General features: G+C 39.5%; 1 long non-coding RNA gene across 3 annotated transcripts; it reads left to right on the top strand.

The window, feature by feature from the left end:
- The first annotated feature begins 604 nt into the window (after positions 1 to 604).
- LOC124883720 lies at positions 605 to 14,402 on the top strand. 3 transcript variants are annotated; one of them, XR_007042294.1, is made up of 3 exons: positions 605 to 778; positions 10,568 to 10,723; positions 14,343 to 14,402. It is a non-coding gene; the product is annotated as an uncharacterized LOC124883720 (long non-coding RNA). The 3 variants fall into 3 exon arrangements; XR_007042293.1 differs by having other exon boundaries at positions 14,340 to 14,396; XR_007042292.1 differs by lacking the exon at positions 14,343 to 14,402 and having other exon boundaries at positions 10,568 to 11,543.
- The last annotated feature ends 1,531 nt before the right edge of the window (positions 14,403 to 15,933 follow it).

Raw genomic sequence — 15,933 nt, 5'->3', positions numbered from 1 at the left:
GGGTCAAGAAAAGAGCTGCTAACATCTCTGCAGACCCCACACACCCTGCACATAAACTGTTCAGAGCTTTACCTTCAGGTGGCGCTACAGAGCACTAAAACCAGCCGCCACAGAGACAGTTTCTTCCCCCAGGCCGTTTCTCTGATGAACATTCAAGAGTGTACCAAACAACTGCATACAGATGTTGCAAATGCACCTTTGTATATGTGTATGTTTGTATATATGTATATTTAAGGACATAAAGATATATGCATAATATATTTTATAACGCCTACAAAAACAAAAAAAACCCAGAGAGCAAAGTGTACCGGAGTCAAATTCCTTGTTTGTATGTACGAACTTGGCAATAAAGCTGATTCTGATGTAATATACAGGACATTTGTTTACTACCTTATTCATTTTAGAAAATTAAACACTTCTGAAATACCTCTAACTTACATTGTTATTGTTTTCAGTGTACATAGAAATATGGAATGCTACATGCATTGTTTTTTTGTTTTGTTTTGCTGTTTTTGTTTGCAATATGAAAAAAATGTAGCCTCCCGTATTTTCGGCCCTACCTGCCTTCCATACCACGGAGCGCCGCAGGGCGGTGCTCTGAATGGAAAGCGGCCGGTCTCCGTCAGCTGACGCGCCGCTTCTGCTGCCGACATCTTACCTCCGAAACGGAGGAGACACGGAGTCCGAGTTTTACGGTCAATCACTCTGATAACGTGATGTCGGGTCCGCGGGAACTGAAGGACGCAGTCGGGGAACATCGTTGCTGCCCACGGAGGAGGTGAGGACACGGAGGAAAGGGGCCACTGACAGTCCGTTTGTTCGTCTGTCTGCGCTGCAGCGGTGGACTGACCGTCAGACAGCTGCGGTAACGTTAGCAGCTAACTGCTAGCACGAACTAGATTTAAAAAGCTCCAAATTTTGTAAAGGGTAATTTATAAAACCCAAGTTGTCTGTTGTGAATTAAGATACGATCGATATCAAATTAAAACAACACTTTCTTTGGTTCGGCTTACATAAAATCAGCTTATTCAAATAATTGTCTTTATTTTCTGAATTGTAAGGTTATCGTTAGCATTATGTTCAAAGGATCGTCAGCTACGTGACTGGGCGGTGACTCTAGTCGCTGTGATTCAGTCCTGAAGGAAAAACCCAATCCTGTACTAAACAGCGACTCGGTGCCTCAGTGTAAGCCGCAATAACCGTTAGAGTTCCCGTTACCGCCCGGGGAAATGTCCGCAGAGAATAAAACAGCAGTTTTTCATTGTGTGATCAGATTCCAGCATTCTGAAGGTTATCCTTAACGCTGCTTCTTTATGGTCTCTTCCATCTTAAGATGGATGTTCTGTGAGGCGGATTTTTCTCAAATTAGCGTTTTTATTCAAAGAAATGAGTTCTCCCAACCAGTGACGAGAAATAGCTTTTATAAAAGACTCTATGGAAACCAAAAGGTACCAAAACAAAACCACACAATTTTAGCAAGTCAATTTTTTTTAACTGTAACTGGGGTCACTGGAAAGACCAGTTTAAAGATGCTTGCTGTATTTAAATAACCAGATTAAGACAGTTTAAATCCTTGAACATGAACATTACTGACACGCCTTAATGTAAAAGACCAGAAAATATTTGGCATTAATAACTTCCATTGAAAAGATGATCATGTATTTCTGTATGATGGGATATGATAGGTATTTATTCTCATGATGCTCGTAAGCTGAGACCCGTTTGTGAAAAAAAAAAATCACAAATGGATTCTATGAATTGAATCGGGTCCATTAAACATGATAAATCAGAGTTGGTTACCTTAAAATGCTGCATAGATGGGAAATGATCAGCGGAGCAGAAACACCTAGTTTACAGATGTTTCTATAAAGCTGCAAAGCTGATTCTGATTCTGATCTGTAAAGGAAGAAGTTTTGAGAACCTCTTTAATATCTCCACAAAAACCTTAAAGAAACCAGTGAAAATTAGACAGACAGTCTGTGGACAGTTCCTGGGAGGAATGGCAGCTATGAGCTTCAAATTGTTACATTGTAAACTGATTTAGCCCAACTTTAATATTTTTAATTCAATTTCAATTCAGTTTATTTATATAGCGCCATTTCACAACACATATTGTCTCAAGGCACTTCACAAATGTCAGGTTCATACATTCCAATTGCCGCAAATTCCAGACTACAGAGCGCACCTGATTAAAAGCAGCACGCTCTAATTTTAGAAAGAAAATCAATTTTGTATTTGTACAGGCCACACCAGATTTTAAGCCGCAGGTGTCCCACGTTGTATGATATATTGACACAGAAAGATATGACACCTGAGGATTTTTTTAACTTTTAATTTAATCTGTATGGTAGCACAAACAAATATAGTAAATATTAGGCTACAAATGTGTTGTGATTATTAATCTCAGAATATTATTTAATAGTTAATATTAATATTTGATCAAATAATATTTGGGTCTGTTAAGGGTTGTCCTGTGAATACCAGCCCAGTAAGGAGATGGTATTAGGACAGAATAGAAAGGTGTGAGACGAGCTCTGACATTATTGAACAGCATAAACTCTGCACATATATGGAATGAATTCACACAATTTATTAAAATACAAGAATTTATTAACAAAAATAAGTCAACTCAAAGTCAAACATATTTCAATCAACAAACTCTTTACTTTGCTAAAACAATTCAACTAAACTATCAAGCAGAATTAAAGAATAACGAAGACTAATGGACTATGTACAATATAAACAAGTTGATTAAAGATGATTGATAATTATGACCAAAAGAGTGATGCAACATTACCATGCAATGTTTATGTTTGAGAACCAAGGATTATCTTGAAGAATCTGGAAATGAAGTTAAATTAGTCTTGGAACCAACTTAGACAATAATCAGCAAACGTTTAGACAACCCTTCACAATGTAAGATCAGATAAAATATTATTTTAATAAAATAATGTTTTAAATAATGATCTGCTGAATAAAACCAACCTTCTGGATGAATAATTCTCAACGGTTTTTAATTAGCTGCCTTTATTTATTAAAATAATATTTAAAGAAATATTATTAAGGGAGTATTTTGGAAAAGAGCCAAATCTTTCTGGAGAAATGGGGCTTAATGGTGTTTACTTAGTTATCAAATCTAGTAAAATAATGTTAGGGACACATTATTTACTAGATTGAAAATCAACAACCTTTCTGTTAAATACTCTTTAGCAGCAACCACGTGTTCTTACTGGTTAGCGTTGAGCTAACAAAGAAGCTAATAGCTTAGCACCAGAATCAACACATACATTTAAAATACCAGGGTAATAAAAGGGTTAAAATGCATAAGCACGGACGACACGTTATGATCAATGTTCTGTTTAAAATCACCCTTTAAGTAAAGTTTGATTTAACTTTAAAAACACACAAAGAACACAAACAGGGCACCTGTGCTGCAGATATTCTTCTAGCACCAAGAAAGCTGAGTTTCACACAAACAAAACCAAACTTCATAAAAACGAAAAACGTTTAGATCATTTCAATCCAAATCTTTCTATTATTTTTTTGCCCAAAACCCTTAACCTCATGAACCATGGTGAGGAAATGTTGTCCAAGGGGTGAAGTTTGAAGAAACGTCCATAGTCAACAAGCGATTAGCTTTCAGCTAACTTGACCTCTGGAGCTGTGGCTTGAAAGACGGCTCGTTCTGTCTGTCAACCAGCTGTTCATTACCGTAACCACGGTAACTGCGACAGTTTCGGCAGGCCTCAGAGAGAAAGTAAAGCCATGCTTATACCTTAATTTCCCCTCGTTATGAATGAAATCACCGGGTACACAAACAGTGCTTCACTCATACTTAACTTGTGCATATGATCGCGTGATCTTATGACACTCTTGGATCCAGTTTGAAGAGTTTATGTCTTTTTGCCAGAAAAAGACCTCAGCGCTCTGGGCCTCTCCTGACCGGACCCACTAGAGGCCGTGTGGAAAGAGAGCGGATGTAGCAACAGCTGTGCTTTTATTTGCGTAGTGGCGTCACAGGAAGTCCGCTGTTATCCCGTTTCCTGGCTGTGCCGGAAGAAGGTTAATGCACTTTATTTTGAAAAGTTCCAGAAGAGTTCGTACCGGAGTTTAATGTTGAAATCCATGGCTGGGACCCAACAAATACTTTTTTGCCAAACAGTGACTCCAACATGGCCACTTTTAAATATATGTATGTACCGTACCATATATGCTTTTAACTGAACAGTGCACGAACAACATTCAAATATCTCCTGTTGACTGGAAATATATATACCGACATATATCAGCCTTTTGTCGTCTTTTTGCATCAACTCAGTTCTTCGCTCTGGCGTGTCCACTGTCTCACCATCGATTCTTTTATGCCAAGATGACGTGCAGCAGCTCGATTTCTTTCTTTAATCGCCAGACCAATCGCATTTAACTTAAAAGCTGCATCATATGCTTTTCTTCGAGTGTTTTCCATGTTGATGAGTACAAATGACTGATTTACAATATCGTAATGAATCGCACAATTTCATTGGACCTCTGAACTACTCATCAATTTTATTGGTCTACTGTTACCAGGCAAAATGTTTTCGGCGCCATGAAAAAAAAAAATACATGCATTAGCCGCACCGTATTATAGGCCGAATTGTTCAGAGTGTGGGAAAAAAGTAGCGGCTTATAGTCCGGAATTTACAGTAATCCTAACCATTGAACAGTTCAGTCAGATTCAGTTATTTATTCAAATTGGATAAAAAGTTTTTCTATCTAAGGAAACCCAGCAGATTGCATCCAGTCAGTGACTTGCAGCATTCACTCCTCCTGGATGAGCATGTAGAGACAGTGGACAGTCACTGGTGTTGACTTTGCAGCAATCCCTCATACTGAGCATGCATGTAGCGACAGTGGAGAGGAAAAACTCCCTTTTAACAGGAAGAAACCTCCAGCAGAACCAGAACCAGGCTCAGTGTGAGCGGCCATCTGCCACGACCGACTGGAGGTTTGAGAGAACAGAGCAGAGACACAAAGAGAACAAAGAAGCACTGATCCAGGAGTACTTTCTATGGGAAGGAAAAGTAAATGTTAATGGATGTAGCTCCTTTAGTCGTTTCATCTAGAAAGAAAGAACAGATAAACTCTGAGCCAGTTTTCAAGGTTAGAGTCTGAAAGAGAGAACATAGAGTTAGTTACAGTAGAAGCTCAGTCAATAGCCATGTCTAGGAGAGAGAAAGGGTTAAACACTGAAAGACAGGGCTATGTGGATCATTGGTAGAAGGTGAGCATTAAGTTGTTGCCAGCAGAAGCTCAGACGATGCCCCTCTTCAGAAAGTTGTCACAGGTAGACACAGAGTCAGGCCAGGTGTAGCTTCTAGGAAGAGAAAAGAGAGAGAACATAAAGTTAAAAGCTGAAATAACAGCAAATAATGCTAAATTGGAGAGTAGTATGAGAATGTAGCGAAGAGGGTGAAAGTGGTCATTATGTCCTCCAGCAGCCTAAGCCTATAGCAGCATAACTACAGAGATAGTTTCAGTTCAGATTATTTAGTTAAACGGCGCTTATTTACAACAATGTCGTCTCAAGGAACCCCACAAAGGGTCCCACTGATGGTCATTGTTATACTAAAAACCACAAGGATTGGGATACCTCTCTCTGTCAGACTGATTATAACCATTGGAAAAGAGAAGGGGTCATACAGGTAGCAGAAATGGAGGGTGTGTTTGGACCCCAACCATAACTGAGCCGGTTTAGGCTAAACCTGACTCCCCCTTACTCCAACCAACAGGGAGGGAAGAAGACGGAGGTCAAAAATAAGGATAATAGCTCAGGATAAACTAAGCCACTCTAACTATAAGCTTTATCAAAAAGGAAAGTTTTAAGCCTAGCCTTAAAAGTAGACAGGGTGTCTGCCTCACGGACTAAAACTGGGAGCTGGTTCCTCAGGAGAGGAGTCTTATAACTAAAGGATCTGCCTCCCATTCTACTTCTAGAGACTCTAGGAACCACCAGTAAACCTGCAGTCTGAGAACAAAGTGCTCTGTTAGGAACATATGGACCAATCAGATCTCTGATGTATGATGGAGCTAGATCATTAAGGGCTTTATATGTGAGGAGGAGAATTTTAAATTCTATTCTGGATTTAACAGGGAGCCAATGAAGAGAAGCTAAAATAGGAGAAATATGATCTCTCTTTTTAATTTTCATCAGAACTCTTGCTGCAGCATTTTGAATCAGCTGAAGGCTTTTAACTGCATTTTGTGGACATCCTGATAGTAAAGAATTACAATAGTCCAGCCTTGAAGTAACAAATGCATGGACTAGTTTTTCAGCGTCACTCCTGGACAGGATATTTCTAATTTTGGCAATGTTCTGGAGATGAAAGAAGGAAATCCTAGAAACCTGTTTAATATGGGATTTAAATGACATGTCCTGGTCAAAAATAACACCAAGGTTTTTTACTTTATTATCGGAGGTTAATTTAATGCCATCCAGGTTAAGTGATTGACTAAGCAGTTTCTTTTTTAAAGACTCCGGTCCAAAGACGACAACTTCTGTCTTGTCTGAATTTAGAAGCAGAAAATCTAAAGTCATCCAAGTTTTTATATCTTCAAGACATGCTTGTAGTCTATCTAACTGGTTGGGTTCATCAGGATTTATGGATAAGTAAAGCTGAGTATCATCAGCGTAACAGTGAAAATGTATCCCATGCTGCCTGATAATTTGACCTATTGGAAGCATATATAAAGTAAAGAGAATTGGCCCAAGTACTGAACCCTGTGGTACTCCACAATTAACCCTGGAGTTTAAAGATGATTTATCATCTACATGAACAAACTGGAATCTGTCAGACAGATAAGATCTAAACCAGCCTAGCGCTGTTCCCCTGATCCCTACAGCATATTCCAGCCTTTCTAAGAGAATATTATGATCGACTGGATCAAATGCAGCACTGAGATCTAACAGAACCAGAACAGACACAAGTCCATTATCTGAGGCCATAAGAATATCATTAGTGACTTTCAGCAGAGCTGTTTCAGTGCTATGATGAGCTCTGAAACCTGACTGAAGCTCTTCAAACAGGTCATTGCTGTATAAATGTTCACACATTTGATTAGCAACTATTTTCTCAAGAATTTTAGATAAGAATGGAAGATTGGATAAAGGTCTGTAAAAGTCATCTGTGGTTCTGATCCATTTACTAAAGATAGATTAATCATACCTAAAATGGGGCTGGTAATCAGAGGGAACACTTCCTTAAATAATTTGGTTGGGATTGGGTCTAACATACAAGTTGAAGGTTTAGATGAAGCTAATATTTCTGATAACTCAGGAAGCTCCACAGGATCAAAACAGTCCAAACACAGATCAGGTTCTGCAGTTATTTCCAATGTTGTCTCACTTGCTGAGGATAAAGTAATCATCTTCAGGAGTATGTCAAAGATTTTCTTTTTAATAGAATCAATTTTATTTAAGAAGAATCCCATAAAGTCATGACTGCTAAGAGCTAATGGATGGCTCAACAGAGCTATGACTCTGTGTAAGTTTAGCAACTGTACTAAAGAGAAACCTACGATTATTCTTGTTCACTTCTATTAATGATGAGAAATAAGCTGTTCTAGCTTGGTGAAGTGTCTTTTTATACAACAGTAGGCTATTTTTCCAGATTAAGTAGGAATCCTCTAGGTGTGTAGAGCGCCATTTTCTCTCCCAATTTTCTAACATTGTACTTTAAAGTACGCAGCTCTGAATTAAACCAAGGAGCTAGCCTCCTATTAATGATTACCTTCTTTTTCAAGGGGGCTGCATTGTCTAATGCATCACACAATGATGAAGTAACATTATGAACAAGAGAATCAATTTGTGAAGGGGCAGAAACAAAATTATTGCCCTCCACTGTGTTTTTCAGTGATAATGAGGAAATTAAAAGTGGAACAGATTCTTTAAAGGTTGTTACAGCATCATCTGATAATGATCTACTATAATGAAATTTTCTTTCAGGTGTGGAGTACTCGGTTAAATTAAACTCAAAGGTTATTAAGAAATGGTCAGACAGGACAGGGTTATGAGAGAATATTGTTATGTCTTTACACTCAATACCATATGTCAGCACAAGGTCCAGAGAATGAAGACAAAGGTGGGTAGGTTTGTTAATGTTTTGAGCAAAGCCAATTGAGTCTAAGATAGCATTAAACGCTATATTTAGGCTATCACTTTCAGTGTCAACATGAATGTTAAAATCCCCCACTATAATAACCTTATCTGTATTTAACACTAAATCAGATAAAAGGTCTGAAAACTGATCTACAAATTGAGAGTAAGGACCTGGTGGACGGTACAAAACAACAAACAGAAGAGGTTTTAGTGCTTTACAATTTGGATGAGGAAAACTAAGGATTAAATATTCAAAAGAGTTGTAGCTATTGATTGGTCTGGGACTAATCAATAAATCGGACTGAAAGATGGTTGCTACTCCTCCTCCTCGCCCAGTATTTTGAGGAATGTGAAAATTTAAATAATTAGTAGGAGTTGACTCATTTATAGTAACATAATCCTCTTGCTGCAGCAGGTTTCTGTGAGGCTAAATAAATAAATCACCTGCTGGGATGTTTATTCAGATCCAGCTCAGACCTCTCAGTAACAGACCTAAAAAAAAAACGAGATGTTAAACAAAATCTGTTGTCCTGCTGCACCACCAGGAGACGCTGCAGCAGAAATAAAATAATAAAAATGCTAAAAGAATAAATTTATTCTTATGTGGTGTATTTTAAAATAACAAGGATGACATAAAGAACCTTTTAAAATATAAATTTTCGTTCTAATTCTGTATAGGCCTTTTTAATTTGAGAAACATTTAATTGTGTAATTTATAAGAATATTTTTCATTACAGTTTAATATTTTTTATACCTTTTTCTCATAACCTATGTTTTTATGCATACATTTTCCTGGATTTATTGTATTTATTGGATGTCTCCTTCTGTCAGTGAACTGTTAGCATCCAACAGAAATCTGTTTCTGAACTCTGACAGGAAATACAGATTATAGAGAGTGATACCCCTTTTCCACCAACGCGGTTCGGAGACCGCTCCAGTTACGTGATTTCGAACCAGTGATGAAGATGAAGAATATACTGTATAAACATTAAATATGTTTGTAAAAAACACACAAAACACTAATAACTATTGCTTTCTGTTACACTCAGGGATGCTGAAAATATGAAGATGAAAACAATGTACATCCCATTGTTCTTGCCTCGCCGTTGCCTCTTCCATATTAACTGTAGTTTATGGATGCTCTCTTTCTGCATTAGAAGGAACATTAAGCAGCTCAGGAAGATCTGCTGCCTCTCTACCAAGCCCCCCCCTCCTCCTGCTTGGTTTGCAAGACTGGTGGAAACTCATGTTGGTGCTCAACAAAACACCAAAATTCAACCGGTTCAAGAACAAGAGTTCTTTTAGTGGAAAAACGCTAGGATTGGTCTCAGATAAACTCGGTTCTGATCTGCTGGGTGGAAAGTTCTTTGTTTTGGCATGTGGAAGGGGTGACCCAATCAGAGGAGACTTGACCTCTGCAGGATTTAATTATTATTTGAAACACGATCAAATAAAAAAAGATACTTAAAGAAGCTTTGTTCAATGTTAGTCCTCAGGGCTCTGTGTCTGCATGTTCTAGATGTTTGCCTGGTTCCTCGCAGTAAAATAAAATGATGGGCTGATCCCCAGGCCTTGGCAGAACTTCATGACATGCTGAGGAGGATCCAACTCAGCTGTACTAGAGCAGGGGCACATCTAAAATCTGTCTCTGCTGCGTTCGGTGTCTGAATCAGAGTCGGTACAAATAGCAACAACACTGATGGTGAGGCGGTAACCTTTATCTGAGAAGGTTGGAACAGGTATAATCCTCACAGGAATAAAACAGCAGGGGGCGCCACTAAAGCTTAAAGCAGGGTTAATGTGTGGTAATGACCTGCCTCCTCTTCCTGTCTACAGTAATGCTGCAGAGTAATTGGCTCTGACCGAAGGTGCTGGACATTGTCTGGGAACTCTCCATCCGCAACCACAAGGGGGAGATACTGAGCCCCAGAATTCTGCAGCAACCTCTGGTGAGCGTCAGGAAACCCCTCAGAGCCATTCTCCAGTGTGTCTCAGTTAAAAGTTCTGGTAAAACTGGACATTAAATCTGGATCCAAACAGACCAGCGTTCTGCTGGTGTTATGCAGAAACAGGTGAAATATTCAGGTTGATACTGCCACCTGTAGCAGGTGAAGGGTTATTGACAAATGATGCAGCTTTAGTCATCATTGCGGCTGTGCAGGGAGCCTGTTGCTTGGCAACAGCAGAGAAGGGAGAGTGATGATGTCACCTCAGTTTGTGTGGTGTCCGTCCAGTTCTTCATTGTTTCAGGTTTAACGTTTGTTTTTCCTCTAAGTTGATGAAATTAAAACAAATTCAGGCGGTCTGAAACAAAGTGGGAGGTTTAGACTCAAATGATTTTACTTCTTGTTTCTGCATCTCTAATCCTCCCACCCTACCTCCCGTCTGTTATCCTCCCTCCCTCTGTCCCTCATCCCATCTCTTATCCTCCAGCCTTCTATCCTCCTTCCCTTTATCCATCTCTCCTTCCCTGTTGTGTTCAGGGGATCTTCGGCAGCTCCGACTCCGTGTGTCCATGCAGACGGTTTTCATCTCTTGTCATGGCGATTTCCTGCGCATCATGACATGATCAGAAACTCGTCTCTTCAGGTTTTAAACCCGTCGTATTTCATGTCTGTTGTAGAGTTGCAGATGAAATCAGTCTGACCAGCAGGTGACGCTGCTGCTCATGATGATTAATAGACGGACCTTTATCTTTGTATCTGGTGGTGGCGCCGCTGAGCTGCAGCTCTGTGGTTTTTTTAGGTTTTGATTTTTGTAGCGTTGGTTGAGAAAATCAGAACCTAAAGAAAATACAGCGTTGTGTTTGAGCAGCAGGAATCCTGAAGACGTTCATCAACAACCCTCAGACCAGACCATGAGCTCTGATTCCAGGATCGATCCCGGATCTTGAACTTCTCATAGGCTCCCCACTGAGCCTATAGGGGGTCCATGTGGCGTTCATGTGGAGTCCATTAGTCTTTCAGGACAAACTGTTGAAAACCTTCAGTTTCGGTGCTGCTGTCGTCAGATCTGGACTAGGACTGGATCAAACATAAGGCTGTGGTCTGACTGGGTTATTTAATACCATTTATCTCCAGGGATCTCCTTACTAGAAACATTTAGAGTCCTCAGAATGTTCAAACATTTGAATCTCAGAAACATTTAGCCAGTCCCACTGTTGGCTTTTAGAATGAACCAGAACATTTACTGCTGATGGTTCTGCATCAAGTAGTTCTAGGTCGGGCTTTAACATAGGGGTTTTAGGGTGAATATACTGGAATGTGAGAGGGTTCAGTCAATCAGAGGATACCTGATTGACTGAACCTTTTGGGTTTTATTGACTGAAATGTTCAGCTCTGATACTGTTAGTTGAGTTTTATTCATCAATGAGGTGGGGGAGGTTACAATAAAGTTTTTCAAAACTTTGGATGATTCTTTTATTCTCTTCATAAACATGAACCAGTTGTTCCAGGGCAGCTCTCCAACGTTCTAATTTTCCCATCCCAAGCATGAAGAGGTCCAAGTTTAGTTTTTGACTCATTCTTCTTGCAAACACATCTCAATGTGTCTGATGATGGTGGGTCTTCCCATCCTGCAGACGGCCCAGTCCAGCAGTCTTACCCCCTTCTTCCTCAGCCATGTGTTTAGAAGGTTTTTGTGAAACTGCATAGAACAGTGGTTTTCAACCCTGGTCATCACACCTGATTCCAATTGATGGCTGATTAACAGGCTTTTGCTGAACTGCAGTCATCTATATCAGGTGTGTTGAAGCAGGGAGACACCTAATACCTGCAGTGTGCTTTTAGGACCAGGGTTGAAAATCATTTTCATAGAGGTCCCTTGAAAAAATGTGATCTCTGTCCATTTCTTCCTACAATTATCTAGAAAATCTTTTTTTTTCCCCAAACTCAAGCTTGTACCTGGCCCTGGTTTAAGGTCCTTTAATATTTAGTATAATCTTGTTAGTTGATCTGAATTCTATTTGTTTCAACCTTTTGGGGATATTTTGCAGCCTGTAACGCAGGAAAGGACAGATGTTAGACTGAGCTCACAAGAGACGTGCAGTCAGCAGGGAAAAAATACTAACTGAACAATGCAGGTTGTTTCTATTGAGGAATTCTGAGAAATCGAACGGTTAATCTGGAGCAGCGGTGACACCTGGGCCCTGGAGCTTCAGTCTGAAGGTCTTCAGCATCAGGTTTATTCATGATGCAGCTCCTGAAGGCCCGATGATGTCATCATGCAGCAGCTCCTGCAGTAGCCTGATTCTGCCACCAGAGAGCGCCATGCTCCCAGCCAGCAGCAGATCTCTGTGTGGATCAGGTAGAGATCCTCCAACAGGAAGCTTTTTTTTATTATTAAAAATTCATATACAATCCAACAAGGCACATTTTACAGCAAAACAAGCGCAGTATTAATACGATAACCTGAGCAGAAAAAATATAAATACAGTTTAAAAACATAAAAACGTGTAAAGATCAAAATCCCATTGCAAAAGGACAAAAAATACTTAAATCATTTATGTATAATATAATGTATAATGGTATAAAATAATGGGCTTCCTGTTGTTACCACAACTTAACACTTTTTAAAATAAGAATAATTTACCTAAAAATGTTGAAAAGGAGGGTGAAGTTTAAGAAAATGTATCCAGAAGGATTACATTTTTATTACCATAGTTTGATATGTCATCCCTTTAGAAGACCAACTTTTATCATATCAAAATTTTAATTTGGAATAGATTTCCTTTACATGGTCCAGTTTTGAAAATCTTTCCAAACAACATTTACAACATTGTAGTGAAAAAAAGGTGTTCTGTCTTAATAGTTGAGCCTCAAAAAACACGAGTTGGGATTGATGTTAAATTTATTTTGCAAAATGTCGTTACAAGGGTAAACGTCATACATCATTTTGAAATGAATTTCTTTTAATTTTGGTGGGAGTGGAAAAAAATATATTTGGTTCTGATTTTCTTTAAAGTGATTGTCTTTAAACAAATGTTTTCTTCTCAGAGTTGATGAAAAAAATATTGAAGTCAGTGTTTCTTATGAACTTATTACATTTTCTGTCTTGCTGAATATGTCATCATGCCTTTAATTAGCTGAATCATAGCAGGAGGATGTACCTTTAACACTTTATTCTAGAAATGCACCGCTCAAGGTGGCAGCGGGTTAGAGTAGCTCTGTTACTTTTCATTCTGTTTAATTCTTTTTAAGAACTCAGATTCCTCTTGTGGTGGATAAATTAGAATTTTTTCTGTACGATTATCCTCTCCGGTATCGGATGCTGTGCAGCTGGAAGGGTTTTTGCTGATACTGATGGCAATGGGGTTGTTTTTTTCAACCGGGAGTAGCTGATTAATATCTCAAAGGCTAAAATATTACTTAAACTACAACCCCAAATCCCTAAAGAGTTGAAAAGGAAGCACCGTGGATGCAGAGCAGGAGCAAAGAGAAGAGAGAGAAGGAGGATGTTCACACCATCTCCTCCATCGATTCTGATGGACAATGTGAGATCGTTGGGAACCAAGTTGGATGAACTCCAAGCCTTACAAAGGACCCAGCCAGGGTATTGAGAATGCAGTATTATGTGTTTTACTGAGACATGGCTGCAGGATCATATCCCTGACTCTGCCAAGTGTTCTGACCACACGAGCAGACTGAGATTTAAAGAGGAGGGGCAAAACTAAAGGAGGTGGACTAGCAGTACTTGTCAACAACAGATGGTGTCATCCAGGGCATGTTACTGTGAAGTGTCATCTCTGCAGTCCAGATATTGAACTGTTAGCAGTAAGCCTTCAGAGAGGGAGACAGGCAATTATTGAGGAGTATACAGAAGCAACTTAAAGTCAATATAAGAGACAGCAATTAGGTGTGCAAGAAGAAGCCGGAGAGCAGCTCCAGCAAAACAATATCAGAGATGTGTGGTCAAGGATGAAGAAGATCACAGGCTTCAAGCAGAAGGATGATCAGACCGATGTAGGTCTGGACAGAGCCAATGAACTGAACACATTCTTCAATAGGTAAAGTTCAGCATCCTCCTCTCCTGCTCACAGCCAAACAGACATCCCACCCTCCTTTGACCCACAGCTTTCCCGCCACACCTCAGATGTTTTATCTTCCACCTCAGCCATGGACCCTTCTGCTTCTGCATGTTTGCCCTCAACCATATCAGAAGATGCTGATGCTCCCTTTGCCTCCCCCTTCCACCTGTGTTTCTCTAGAAGTCAAGTGAAGAGACAACTGGAAAGACTGAACCAGAAAAAGGCTGCAGGTCCAGATCATGTCAGCCCTAGAGTCCTTAAGGCCTGTGCAGATCAGCTCTGTGGGATTCTGCAGCACCTCTTGAATTTTAGCCTGGCCCAGAAGAAGGTTCCGGTGTTGTGGAAGACCTCCTGTCTTGTTCCGGTACCAAAGAAAACTCACCCATCAGTCCTCAATGACTATAGACCTGTTGTCCTGACATCTCACATCATGAAGGTCCTAGAGAGACTCCTGTTGGCCCAGCTGAGTAAGCAAACAGTAAACCATCAGGACCTCCTTCAGTTTGCTTATCGCTGTGGAGTTGGAGTTGAAGATGTTGTCAAACACCTGCTTCCATCATCTGCTGGGATATTGGCATCAGAGCCAGGGATTTAAAAAAGCTCAACAAGTTAATAAAGAAGGCTGGTTCCTTTCTGGGGACTCCTCTAGAGAACATTGTGCAAAGAAGGATTCTTCATAAAATAAATATCATTATGGAGAACCCTGAGCATCCTCTTCATGAGACTGTTGTACAACAACAGTGTTGATCAAAGGTCAAATATCTTTTGGTGTCACCGGGTCCTCTGACCACAATCAGCAGGCAAGGTGGTTGAAGAAGTGTCTTGCCCAAGGACACAGTGACTGAGACGGACATAGGGGGCATTCGACTGGCAACCCTCCAGTTACAGGACGAACCCCCACCACCTGAACCCTAGTTGCCCATTACTTTTATGGATTTTAGTTTCTATGTTGGAAGCCTCTCTTAATTTTTTTATCTTTTGAAATATTAATACCTAAATACTTCACTTCTTTTCTAATTGGAATATTATAAACAGCAGTCATTATTTCAAATTTTTTCCTATTCAATTGCAGACCAGAGGCTTTAGAAAACATTTGTATCTATCTCAGCACTTGTGAAATTTGTGTCATCTTTTAGAAACAGTATTGTGTCACCTGCTAGTTGAGTAATTACCAGGGAGTTCCCCATCACATTTAATGGTTCAATACTTGAATTATTTTTTTATACAAATTGCTGCTGGTAAAAAAACCCAGTTCTGCCACAATAATAAACCACACAATTGAAGCAGGGCAACCTTGATGGATTCCTCTTTTAAAATCAAAAAGTGTAGAAGTTCCTGAAGGTTATGATACCAAACTATTTATGTCTGAGTGAAGCAGCTGAATCATTCTTTTAAACCTTTCTCCAAAACCAAAATGCTCAAATGCTTTTAGAATAAAGGGATGATCAACCATATTGAAAGCTTAAAAAATCCAACAGGAAGTTTCTCTAATAGAGATACTGACATGTTTGATCAGCCCAAACTTCCTGTCAGTTTTGGCACAAATGCCATGAAATCCAGAATAAAAAATCAAACTTGCTTAAATCACCTCAATTGTTTTAGGAAGGTTTCTCAATCACGCCTCATTCACAGCTTCTCTCAAGATTTCATGTTATTGAAGCTTATGGAAAATAATTCAGTGTGGGGTGAAAGTAAACACATTTTCATTAAATGTAGCAGTTGAGGCATGTTGTCGACGTGTTAAATAATGTCACATGTCATTAAATATACTGAA

Source organism: Girardinichthys multiradiatus, chromosome 18 (assembly GCF_021462225.1).
Source record: "Girardinichthys multiradiatus isolate DD_20200921_A chromosome 18, DD_fGirMul_XY1, whole genome shotgun sequence".
NCBI lineage: Eukaryota > Metazoa > Chordata > Actinopteri > Cyprinodontiformes > Goodeidae > Girardinichthys > Girardinichthys multiradiatus.
This window is presented reverse-complemented; position numbering and strand designations above follow the sequence as displayed.